Below are 14,834 nucleotides of genomic sequence, written 5' to 3'. Positions count from 1 at the left end.
GTGCCTCTTCATGATGGTTTTCTTCGAGAAAGGTTGATATTTCTTCTTTGAGTTCAAACACCCTTTAGAATCATTTTTGCACGAGATAGCCAGCGAACTTCACAATAATACAAAAGTGAGGTATAATTGGCTTCCATATCAGCACACAGCTTTGCAAACAGCTTTGCTCTCAAAGGACTATTCTTAATGTAGTTTATGATTTTTATAACTTTTGTAAAAATGCTGTTCAGTTCTTCGCTCATATTTTTGACAATAGAGCTGCTCTGAGAATCATATAGTGTGTCCAGATAGCATGTGGTGCTTTCTTTTTGATCAATGCTTTAAGACCTGCTTTGTGTCCGGACATTGAGTGAGCTCCGTCGGTACACAGTCCAATTATTATTTTATGTCGTTCACAACGCAATTATTTCACTTTATGTCGTTTTCTTCAACAAAACTGTCTATTATATTAAAAATTTCAATGGATGTGGTCTTCCCAAGAATGTGTTTGCAAAATAATATATCTTCTAATATATTATTATCCGCGACATATCGAACATATGCAATTAAATGGGCATCTTTAGCTAAAACAGAGCGTTTGCAAAGGCGCAATTTTTAAAATCTTCTTCTCCGGATAATTTTTTATAGGAATTAAATGTATATATAAAAATGAAAGAAAAATAAAAATAAACATTCATGCATTGAATTTTAACTGTTAAGCTACGATATGAAGTTTTATTTATTTGTAGATATTATGGTATGAAAATTATTTTTTTATTAAAAAGTTTTGGCGCCTCCCCTGGCAATAGTCCGCGCCTCCCAGTTTGGAAACCGCTGATATATATTATAAATTATATTACAATATATTATATATTATACTATTCTTATTCACAAATTCAATCATTAATTCACTATTAAGAAACGATAACTTATACATTTTATTTTTTGTTCATTTATTGTTGAAATTTATAATTAAAAATTTTTGAAGTTTGTCATTGTTTATGATTCCTTCTCCGGATTTTTGTATGTGGCTCCGTATTGACGTTTGGCCACCTCTGCTACAGAGCATAATATGAAAAAAGCTGAAGAAGCTACATATAACGTGAGAATTGATTTGCATATGCACATGAATGACATATCTATTTTTGGAGATTTCTTATTATGTTTTTATTATTATTAATTCAGAGAACGCTTTTTTAAAAACACGTGTGTGTTTTTATATCAAAGTATTGTGTAAAGTGCACCTTAAGTTATCGTGTTACTTGATATTGGTTGCAATTTCTATAAAAGTGTTACGCAATTATTTTTTGATGATTTTCATATATTTATCGTACCCTTTTATTAATTGTTCCTAATTATCCGTCATGGTGTCACCCCATTTACATATTATAATATTTGTACGAAATTGTGATTGGCCGCTAGTAACGTACACTTACACACATACTTATGTATGTACACTTGATATTTAGACCAGTCGTTACACATCTTGGTATGTGGAACGGGGCGGGTCAGGGTTCAAATGCCGGATTAGCCAACGAGATGATCAATCAAAGTCCACGTCAACAATCTACAACAAAAATGCCAATTCAGACCATCAGCCCGCGTGGTTCGATACTGGGAGATACGAAATTCCTACAATACACACTAGATTAAATATTTAACATAGAGTTTTTACAGTGTTCAGGGGTCGGCTATGGGTTATCCCGGTTGGGCGTTTTGAACGAGGATTAACATTGTCACAGACAGAAATAAACCAATTAAACTGGGGGGACCTGTGCGGTTAGCAGCTGCCGGGGGACCCAAGAAAACGCAACATCCGCCGCCAAAGAGCGCAATAAAAAAAGAGACACCGCCGTTGAGGGATAGGACAGGGGTGTTCAACCGCGGATTATAGAGCCGCCCCTAATCCGAAATCGATTAAAAGGCAAACGCACGAAGCGGACACGTTAACCGCGGGATAGTTCGCCAGGTGTTTCACAATCGCTCGAAACGGTCGTTTTGGTTAGTCAGTCGCATGATCAGCTGTTGTCAACTATTGGACGGAAAATATTGGAAATATAACTACTGTGAATATGTCAAAATATATTTTTTTTATAACTATGGAACATATGTACATACATTGTTTTTACATAAATATGTACGTCATCTAAGAGAAACGGGACATTTAATTTAAATTACCTGAAATATATATATATATATATATATATATATATATATATATATATATATATATATATATATGTACATATACATACATACATATGTATGTACATACGTGGTAGTCTTTTTAGATACCATACATAACTGTCGGTTCTGTAAAAACTTTAAAAGTTGAATATCGCTTATTCTGCATTACATACATATGATGTATGTATGTATGTAAGAACACCCGTTGAAATGCTAACATCTACAATCTATGTACAAGCATGTAACTTTTAATCTTATCATAACCGAGTGTTCAATAAATAATTTAAGTAAACCAAAATGCAATCGTTATATCAGATTTATGTCTAAATATAATAATATTATTATCCATTTGAATCGTAATTATTCAACAGTAAATTTGTTTACAGAAATCTTTTGACTTTCGCTCTATTGAATTTCACTCCCCCTTAGGCCGACGTCACACTTGCTCATATAATGTTTGATTAATATTTATTGTAATGACATTCTAAAAAAAAGTGTCATAAGAGAATTCAGTCATTGTAAGTAGCTTTGAAAATATTGTGTTATTATGAGTTTATAAAAGTAAAATCAGTGCAGCTCATTATTCGAGTATGTCGTTATATCGATCGATAACACAAATGATTACATAATCAAAGATAGCCCACGGTAATCTGCTAATATTTGTAAATGTGAACACTTATAATTATAATATCCATTAAATTGTGCCAGATTCTCACGATTCTAAATGTGACGAATGGTCAATTAATTGTTTCAAACCGTGATTGTGGCTTCAATGAAGAAGCGCTCAAGTAGTTACTATGCTTTGTAATTATTACAAAGTCAATCTGCGGAAATGAATTCATCCATTTGTTATCTGTTTTTGATTACAAAAATACTTAGATTGGGAAAAAAATTATCAGTGGTAGGTCGCCGGTGGCCCAAAATTTCAAAATTATGTAGTTCATAGAAGTGGTGATTAAAAATGAGCTATGTAAAAACAAATTAAAATCATCTTTATATACATACATAGTTCGTTTACAATTTTATTATGACTTTCATGACGTAGCATATATGTATAATGTAAAAATTTATTCTAACATAATTAATCTACATATATTATCGATGTATATGTATGTACTTACATAATATGTGCATATAATATTACACTTCCATAACATAACAAATTGTAACAAACTCACATTACCACATGCTCTACGATATAATAAGTATGTATTTAGTAAAATATTTTTCCTATATGTTACAAGTCACATGTTTAAATGAAATAATTTTTTCCCGAAATCGTTTCATTCTCATGCACAAAAAGATAGAAATGAAGGAAAGCATTTTGTTAACCCTTTTGATTATTTTTATAAATAAAAAATCTTATCAATAGATGCTTCACATGTACATAGGTTAGTTTAAACTTATAATGTCATCATAACATTAGCTACATACATATGTATATACAAATGTTGGTAGCTAAATTTCATATTGCATTATAATTTTTTAGATATTATTTTAGTTATTAGATTTTTATTGGTTATTAGTTTTTTAGATATTATTTTTTTTAGATATTATTAGAGTTATTAGATTTTTATTTTAGAGTTATTAGAACTATTTTCCTATTACATATTTACATATATCTTAAACAATCACATCAAAACATGAGAACATAAATTATAAAATAAAAAGAAAAAATGTATAACTACATTTTGTGTGTACTCCAGCTCCGTTTAATATATGTACAGTATTTTCCAAACTTTGATGTGGTTTCTCGAATGTATACATATGTACATGCGTGCGCATACGCCCGCTTAGTACACTCTTAGTATATTTATGTAGCTGGTCTGATTTTGTGAATAATATAAAGCTTTTAATAAAATTTAATAAACGAAATTCATTGAATTTGGTGAACGTTTCACATAAAAATTTTAAGCACACCTACATACTCGAGGGTTAAACAAAACAGTGGGTAAATGAGAAGAGCAAACTAGTCAATCAGTGCTACCGTGAAGGACTGGTTTTTTTTTTGGAAATATGTAGGAAGAGTCTCATTGTTTTCCATATATTCAACAATAGGAACTGAGAAAAAAACTGAAAAAGCATGTAGGCCGTGTTGGCACATGTGATTATTCGGCTGTGTTGCACCCATTATATCCTCTAAGTATGCATTATAGAAACGCTGGTGCTAATTAGATGAAGACGATCCATTACTACAGCGCTAAACAAAAAATCAACAAACAGACTCTTTAAAATAAATTTAGATACAGCGTGAGACCGAATGATTAGATGAATTTCTACTTTTCGAATATTGCCTATCGAATGTACAAACATATATACATACATATGTACATATGTATATAAATACCAGTTTAGTATCTGTATATAACGCTCACCGTGTCACATGTATACGAGATCACGCGCACGAATTATGAAGTATATAAAGAATGGAATTCGCGTTTGCAAAAGTGGAAATTTGTCGTAATAGTCGTACGGCCTAATTACAGAGCGCGAGTGTTTACAGTTGCCCAAACAAGTCAAATTATTCTGGCGCATCGCCTTCTCAAAGTGCAACCATCTCGCCCTTGCACATCAAAGCGTGTTTTCTGATGCATTTTTGCTCTCTTATGTCCTCCTCGTTTCTCGCGCTTTTTGTTCATCTTCTTTTTTTCTTTCTCGTTCTGTGTTTCGTCTCTGTTCTTTCTTATCGTTTCGCCGAGGGAGATATTCAAATTGGAGCGCGTACCACAACCATGTAGCTATTTATTACAGAATGTGCACAACCCAAAATGCATGTAATTGCATAAGAATTTCGAACGTTTGCGAATTTTTCGGCGCACCAAAAGGAGTTCGTCAACGAAAATAACGACATTTAAAGGAAAATCCTCTATTGATATTAATTTATTATTGATTATAATATTAAAACATGTACGAACTACATATATTGGCCAGTACATGTTATATTATAATAATAAGAAATGTTACTCTCATAAAAGTTTTTCAATCTTAATCATTGTATATGATAGATTACTAGATAATATATGTATATGTATAATAGATTACCACATTGGCCTAATACTCTATGGCAGGGTTTCCCAAACTTTTTCTGCAATGGAACAATATCTGTCTTAACAAACCCGGAAGTTTTATCGGAACACTTAGCTTATTTTTAAAATTGGGTAAATATAAAATAAAATATATTAATAAAACACTTATTTATTTAATAATTATTTTTATATACATATAATAAACAAAGCTTTTAACGACTTTGATGATTTTGAGTCCTTGAATCGCAAATCTTCTCGTTATCAGGCACAATATCGGATGTATATATTATATGTATGGTTACGTACGCCGTGGATTGAGCGAATTGTACTTAGACCAACGGATATCTGTTATCGGTTAACTAAATGCATGCACTTACTTCCAAAGATTATATCTGGACTCTAAGTGCATTTAGGCTAAACAATGACCGTTATTAGTTATTTCTCAGAATCGGTACGGGAAGACCCAATGTCTTGGAAATACATATCCGAATACGTGACTATACAACAGGTAAACTGAGATTAGGCGTCCTGAGAGATCTACCCTTTATAAGGCGGTACGTAGGCGATATAATTCATTCTGGACGGAGCACTGGCAATGCGTGTATCTCCTGAATCATCAATAAATGCTGTGAAACGACTGTTGGCCTTTTACTTGGATCCTCCACCCACCCCTACGCAACAGTATTATACATATACATAGAAAACGCACGTAAAATAGCTTGTTTTGACATATTGAGGTATTCTTCTGACGAACTCGCTCAGAAATCATTTAATGGCTGATCTTTGTATTTTTTTTTCATAGCAGAGTCACCGAGTAAATCAATTAGATTTTCATAATCACTTGCACTTAAGCCTGGTTTAGTGGTTTACTGGTTTAGCTGTCACGGAAAATGGATTCCGAACCCAGGAATATTCTTTCTAGATTTCGAAAAATATTGCAAAAGAGTTGTTTTCAAATTATATAGGTGCTCTAAAAAATACTTTGGAAACTTCTACATCTTTTAAAATCTAAGTCATTTATCTAAGGCAGGAAAACAATCAAAATTATTAGATTCTATTGATGAAATCCGAAATTCAATTTTATCTCTTGTATTACTTTTACCTTATATTGTAATACTTTTTCCACCATTTTCATTTCCGTATCCAATTTATATTCAAACTCTCCGCCTGTATGTGCTTAGATTCTTGACGTCATAAACATCAGTGGAGATTGAAAATTACTCGCCTTTCAATTTGAGGTAGAAGTTGTTTAAATATGTAGCAGCCTATAAAACCATTGCAAATTTTTCGCGGACTACCTATTCAGGTTCCGCGGAACACCAGTGTTCCGTGGAACATAGTTTGGGAAGCCCTGCTCTATGGGATGATATTTTTGGCAAGGCTGTAAAATAAATTACACGGCAAATGTCAAAACGACATTTAATGTCAAATTAACATCTCTAAAATACACTCGCACGACAGAATCGGCGCTCGCCCGGCAAATCAAATGTCAAACGGGTTGCCAGTAACAAAAATCAAATTTGACGTTTCAGTGAAATCATAACCAGTTACATTTTCAGTAGGTATAGTTAAGTGAAATCATATTCAATTACATTTTCCCTATCAGTTAAATTATAATTTTTGACAGTTGGATGATAGCGCGTTGCCCCACTCCTATCCATTCCCACTCTCCTCATGGTCGACACATCGTAATATCCATCCAAACACATCTTAGCAGCCAACACTTATTTATTTAAGGGTTAGGTTAAGTTAGGGTTGGCCCAATTCATTTGAGGTTTTTAGGGTCAGTATTTATTTTTGTTACTGGCGTTTTTGACGTTTGACGTTTGATTTGCCTGGCGAAAACCGAATCTGTCGTGCGAGCTATTTTAGAGAGGGGCATTCTTTTTATTTACTGTGCCGATAAATGGTACCCATACTTTATTATGGCCGGGAATATTATATTTATCGTACATATGTATACATACATACATACAAATATGTATTGTAATGTGGTAATTTGATAATTTATTTTAAAGACAGATTGTTTCAGGTGGTTGTTTTCATATTTGTTCCATATTCTAAAACAGATATCTTGATTAAATGCGGTAAAACCCACATTATATGTAAGTACCTATTTATAAACATATGTATGTATGTACATATGACAGCAAAATTTTAAGTCCCCCAACTTATTGAACGCCTTAAAAACAGATTTGACGAATCAAAGCGTGTGCGCGTAAGAGTACATACACATATTATACAAACAAGTTCGTACACAACAATGAATCGGACGAATCGGTTTTTTTACTCGATTGTTGGCTGACTTCGATTTATATAACGCGAAGTTCAATCAAGTTCGCTTAATTGATACATTGTATTTGAATAAAATGCAATTCCTTCAACCACTTACATGGCCATTTCTTGTTTTTCGAATTACCATCGAATGATTTTCAAAATATTTTATTTTGAGGGTATCTACGTAAACACTGACATTGTTTGCCATAGTTTGTCTCATTTCAAGCGATGTTTCTCCTTCGAAAGCTTCTTTTCTAAGCAAATAATTTGAAACCGGTCTGCGGCCTGGCTGACAGGTAAAAGACACACGAGACGTGTTAATGTACAGCTCACGTGTATTAGAATTAGCACCTTTATTTCGGCTCCTTAATCTAACTATGTACAACAAATCTGTTATCGATTACGAGAACTCGACTGGACAAATTGAAAGTAACATATGCGAATGGAAATTTACATATTACATATATATACATATATATTTAATGTATAAATCTTCTTGCAAAAAGGTTAATTCGTCAAAAAAATTAGCAAGAAAATATTTAAAGCTTGATTTACACCAATGGTTCCCAACCAGTCGATCGCGATCTACCTCATCAATTTTGTAGGTATATTTAAATGACTGGTTTTAGCAATACGTTTCATTCTTTTTTACAGTTCTGTTCTGCAAATATCTATTTTTGAACGATTTTTTAAAAATTGTGATTGATATCAGAGACATCGAAAAATGAATGCTACAGAGAAACCAAAAACATATAATTTTAATAACGATGGGGAATAGGAATTTTTCTTTACGATTAATAAAGACAAGTGTTTGTGTGCCTAATATGCAATATGACGGTCGCTCTACCAAAAAGAAGAAACCAAGGTTTACTGATTTTAATGAGCTTCATGAAATTTGCAGTTTCTCATCAGTGATAAGCTATCCCCTTTAAATGAAATCTTTATCTACCAAAGTCTAGAAAAATCCTTTGGATGATTTGATTTTTCTAATGGATGTGGGAAATTTAGAATTTCCGTTGATTGAAATGCAAAATGACGTTAAATTGACACAATTGAAATCTTATATATGTATGTATCCAGAAAAATATTCGTATATAATATAAAGGACACTCATCTTCAAATTTTATCATGTTGTGGGAGTAAATATTGTATTTATGTGAATCTTTATTTTCTCCCGTGAAATTTATTAAATTTAAATATCGAGCACTTTCATTGGATAATCAATCACCTTGATGACTGTTTTCGTTTTTCACTATTCTCCCTTTCGTCTGGAATAAAAAAGTTATTATTATTATTATTTAAAAAAAAATGCCCAATGTTTGTCAATACTCATTTCCACGATGGACACAAATAATATTAATAATATTAATATTATAAATTTCATCGATTTTAATATAATATTAATATTTGTATATACATACATAATATATATATATATATATATATATATATATATATATATATATATATATATATATATATATATACATATGTACATATATATGTAAATTCATAATGATAATATCTCAATTTCAAACAAATATTTGAATGCATAATTCATATATTGTTATGATTTACATAATACACTTTAAAAATATAATCACAGCAATCCGTTTTATTATAAAATACGAGCGATATATGCGATTATTACATGAAGTAGATCAACTTTCTGACGATAAGGTAATATTGCAAATATTTATCCATTATCACAGTCGAGTTCATAGTATTGACATAAAGGCCTTGGATTATATCAATTTGATATCTGGGGGCCTAGCACACACATATCGTACAGCTGACAGACACTTCTGTGCCAGATAAGTCCCTCGCGTACGAAATATTGTTATTTAGAATGAAATAAAACTATAATTTTAAAGTGTGGTTAAGTACATTTAATGACACACTAGAGTTATTGGCAGAAAATTTTGTTTCGTCGATGGAAGTTTGTGGTCTTGTCAATATTTTAATTCTCAATTCAAAATTTACATGTCAGCTTATTATTGAACACTTTCAATAAGGTTTAAATTTAGAGTATATCAGTAACCGATTGTTTTTTATTTAACTTATGGTCATCAATATTAAATACACACTCGTATTCAAAGTACGTTTAACTAGTTCGATGATAAAATACAATCTCTATATACATACAATATATATATATATATATATATATATATATATATATATATATATATATATATATATATATATATATATATATATATATATATATATATATATATATATATATATCAATTATTATTAAGTATCAATACTAATTAGTCGAAATGGCCCTCACTTTGTTTATGGTGCAAACTGGACCTCTTATAGATTTTTAAATGGTTGCCTTTAAGAACGCTATTTTTTTATAATATTTATGTAATAATTTCCGCTAATTAATCATCCAAATAATATTTTTATCGTAATGTGTCATACATATTTCGTTTTTCATAGCAATTTAATATAAAATAATAGCTTCATGCTTTTACTAACATTTCACATTATATTTTGCACATAGTATACATAATATCATTTTTAATATTCCCAACACTCACTATTACCTATTCAAATAGTTAATGATTGTACTGGAGTAAGTTAAAAACTCAATGAAGATTTTTTAGTTGAAAAATAATATTTACTTATTTTATGCCTTTGCCCTTCTTCTAAATACGTACATATTTACAATATATTATATATGTAAGTATCTATAATAAAAATACATATATTTTAATTGATTGCTCGTTGCTTTTGATAAAATATATTACCAACGTTGTCGTCCGCTTAACATAATTTACATAATCTGTCTAAGCTAATCCCTAATCTGTCTGACCTGATTTTATGAATATACATATATCTTATACAATTTATATAATTGTAACTACATACATATATTATGGAATCCTTAGATATTATTTTTTTTCAAATCCTAAATAATATGTAGTAGGTACATACATACATATATACATATGTATAACGCGTACTGAAAATCGCACAGGATATGGCATCCTCGAGTTCGCCTCGTTTTTTTTTTATTTTTTTTTAGTTTCACTCTTTCGTTTGTTGGACATCAAAGCTAAGAATGATTCTGTTGAGGCGCCGATCCAGCCGTGTGCAATAAGCAGCGATAAATCAGTTGGTCTGGCGCGAGCCTCATATCTCTTTAATGAACGCCATGTTTAATCCCACTTAACCCTATCTGCGAACACTCCTCCACCGACACAGATATCTTATTTTTATATAACAACCTTTTAGCGTTGCTTATATATACATTTAAGAAAATCCAACGGTTGAAACGTGACGTTTTTCCCGTTCGAATGTGGTGCTTATGAACATTCTCCGGAAATCTCATTTGAGCAATCGGTAATTTGAATTTCTCCAAATGTTGAGAATTATATTATTTTAATATGAATGTATTCGTCACAAGCGTGATTTGGTCGTGAATTGAACTCGATGAGTCTCTTGTTAACGCAAGCGGATTGGAATATTAATAACGCATACGTCTCGCAGACTGGCTATGAATTGTTCCTGACATTTGATTAATGGCTCCAAAGAACGCACAAAGTCTCCATATAATAAAACTGCGCGGGTTCCGAACTTATTTTCAGCGTTCGGCCATTATTTCTGGACGAAGGATACCACAGTATGCTAATGGAGCTATCTAAAAGAGAAAATCGAGAAAAAAAGTTAGTTACATATCATATGTATTTATATTTATGTATTTGTAAAGAATATATTGAGTTTTAAAGAAATTAGAATTTAAATATTTATTATAAACTAATATACATACTAATATGTATGTATAATACATACATACATATGAGTCAGCAGGCGACGTATCGCTACTAAGCTCGGAACAAAAACTTTTTATCTTGCAAGGAAATGAGATTTCTGTTTATCCAATGCAAATAATTATAATAAAATTCGAAACAATTTAACGCTTATATAATACGTGTATTATATTGTAAAATATGCACGTCGTAAACATTTCATAGCATGTTCACTCTATTGTTATTAAAATTCGAAAGATAATCACAATGAAAACTTATTCGCCCTGGTAGTTTTATGCAAACATGAAATTCTGATAAGGAAATGGAATGATTTTACGATTAATAATGATTTTTATTTTTTTGTTTTGCCCAGACGAAGAAGTATAGATCACTGTTTGAGCCACTTTGTTTATATATGACGGAATAAAATCACAATTATTTTATTTTAAGTACATATCATTATTGACTGTGAATTTTTACTTTCATACCATATTTATTATGTGCATATGTACATACATATGTATGTATCTACAGTTCTGTTCATAGTATAGGTAGGTGTATAGAGTTTAAAATTATTTATTGTACCACACCCCTGCCTAAAATGCACACATGTATTTAGGCAGGGTTGGGTAGGCGTAAAACTGTGGGTCGCGCGCGCCATCTTCACCTTTGGACCTAGTCTTCATTAAGTAGTGGCGTTTGATTGTTTTTTAGTGAGCGACCGTGATACTGACGCGAGTAGCACAATTGCGACAGATGAAAATAACACGTCGTAAATTATCTTTTCGGCGCCGGATAATAAACAGCACACGAAAAACCAGCGATGCCTAACCGGAAGAAGCATTCGGTGAAAATTTTCACTACCGAAGCCTCCACCACGCCTTACCGTCGAGAAAACTCGCGATAATTTTTCCACCGTCCTTAGGAATATTCAAAAGCAAAGTTATGGCAAATGATATGAGTAATTGTTGTCCGTGGGTGATGGCGTAAATTCGGCGGTCCAGTTTGCCCACCGCTGGCACGCTCTCAATATCGTCGATGGTGTACATAGAATCACACCAGGCGTAATCTGGGTTAAATGGGGTCAAACGACACCACGAATTCCAATGCGATTTTATTCATGCGATACGATATTAAGTAATGTCGCTCACAATGCTAATATTAGCCCGTGTGTGGCGCTGATATTGCCCCGAGGAAAGCGCCAAGCAACTGTACAACACAATGAGCTGGTGGCAATGAATGTGGACACGGGTTTAGCGGATGCAATAAGCTAGAGCTAGGTAGCTCAGACGAGACAAAAAAAAAATGATTTCAAAAGAGATAAATTGAATTTTATAAAGTCATTTCAAATTTCAAATCATAATGGCTGTGTACAAAGTTGCCCGTATTCAATGTGAGTATAATATTATTACATACATATATTGGTACGATTGAAAAAGTTCACGATATATGTATGTACATTAGACCGGAGCGAAAACGCTAATTTTGGATTTTTATTAATGGACCTAGTGGAAAACTTTAATCATATCAAGAGAACGTTAAATAGAAAAAAATCATTGATTTTAAACAAGGTCCAGAGCCTCCAACTAATCGATTTATCTCGACAAGAATTTCAAAAATGTAGGGTTACAAAAAACAACAGCGTAAAAAATAATAATATTTTTTTTTTTGCAATACATCGAGTAAAGACACAGGACATTATATAAAAACAATAATTTAATTTATTCAACGTTCCCTTAATAAGACAAAAACTTTCCACTAACTCATTAGACCAATGAAAATCCATAATTCACGTATTTCACTCTGGCCCAATATACATATGTATATTTATTTATGAGGCCACTAGCATCAAACTTGGCCACAGACCGCTTACGTTTTAACTTTATCTATGTTTTTCATAAAAGACAAGTTTAATAACTAAGATACTATTTCACAAGATAGTTTTGATGTCCTGTTTTTAAAGTTTATTACCAAGCTTAGCTGGTTTTGACAGTCACAATTGCTAATTACGGATCGCTTATGACCAACAGAACAAAATAGCAATAAAACATATGAAATTCCAAAAAGCGCCTTTGGCCATCTTTGACTTTGAAGAATTGGTGAGTGTATAAGTATTCTTACAAAAAATATAGGCATTCAAGATATTTTAAAATCTACATATGTACATATATAAAAATGCAATGTACGTTTGAATATAATATTATCAGTTACAATGTATTTGTGCAAAGCAATCAGTGTAGTACGAGTAATGCGCTCGAGAAGTTACCCCATTGGTTATTTGGTGATGACATTTGTAGATGACGACATCATTTCGGGCTCAGATTTTTTCAGAAAATAGTTGTGCATATTAGCGATAAACGCTTTCTACTGTAATAAACACTTTTCACTTATCATATCTTGAAAATAATATTTTTTAGTGTACGTATTTTGAAAAATAAAAAAAAAATACATATGCATATAAATTCTGTTTATATATATTTTTTTCGTTGTACGTTAATTATACGTTGTTTTAACACCCTATACATTTTGTACCTATTAATTCACCAGAGTTTGCACCAGATGATTGCGAACCCGACATCACATAAGTGATATGCGACTGAGAAATGAGCCACTTGGTAATTGTTTGAATCACTCTTAATCAATAGCGTGGTCTGATTGATCGTCAAACAACTCGAATTGTGATCATCATACCACATATTACAGAGCATCCTCAACAGCCTTATCTCCTAAATGCCTATCAATTATAAACACAAAAGTTCCAATATTTGTATAAACGAATACACAGGTGAAAACCGGACGCAGTTTCGTGCCCGCGAAATTAACGAGTCGTTGCGATTTATGCGCGGTAAAAAGCAATAATGATTGAGATTAGACAACAGAGATAAGCTACGTTATAACGTCTCAATCGTTGAATTCTTTGTTTATTTATTAAATAGTAAATTTCGTAGTTTTGTAAACAACACTCGCGGGCTAATTGATAGTCAATCTGCCAACTACTACTGCCACTACTTACCAAATCTGACCAGGTGTTATGATTAATACTAACCGAAAATTGGCCTCGGGTCAATATAAACTTTTGTGGTATTCGGCTTATCTTGGCCGATCTAAAAGTAGCAAGATACATATAGTTGTATTTCTCACAGATTGTCCAGACAGACTCAATGGAACATTAGTATGAGATATGTGATTGCCAGCGCAACAGGTAAATTCGTTTGATTGGCATTTATACAAACTATAACGTATAAAGATTTTGTTATAACATTTTATATATTTACAACTCTTACCAATCATTCTTATTTAATTTTTTTAGTCATTTGATCAAAAATATATTTTTTTTATTTTTACTTATTTATTCTTATATTCGAATGTTACCTTCATAAAAATTGGTTAGGTTAAACTCAATCTTTTAATAAATAAATACATCACACGATTCTTTGAATATTTAGTAGGATTACTCTATTTCTATGTAAAAATTCTGTGTCTAGTTGAATATGCATGTATTTCCATACTTGGGTGCCAGTGGCGTGCCGTGAAAATATTCTTATTTTTGTCACACAGCGAAAAGGATACAAGTGGACTAGGAGACGTCATTCCGAGTCTC

General features: G+C 31.8%; 1 protein-coding gene across 1 annotated transcript in view; it reads left to right on the top strand.

The window, feature by feature from the left end:
- Positions 1-14,834, top strand: part of dve (SATB1_N and homeodomain domain-containing protein dve) — a 103,223-nt gene that overhangs the window by 27,298 nt on the left and 61,091 nt on the right. The window lies entirely within an intron of this gene.

The sequence above is a fragment of the Arctopsyche grandis genome, chromosome 1 (genome assembly GCF_051622035.1).
Source record: "Arctopsyche grandis isolate Sample6627 chromosome 1, ASM5162203v2, whole genome shotgun sequence".
Lineage (NCBI taxonomy): Eukaryota > Metazoa > Arthropoda > Insecta > Trichoptera > Hydropsychidae > Arctopsyche > Arctopsyche grandis.
The sequence above is the reverse complement of the archived record's forward strand: the minus strand, read 5'-3'. Positions and strand labels throughout refer to the sequence as shown.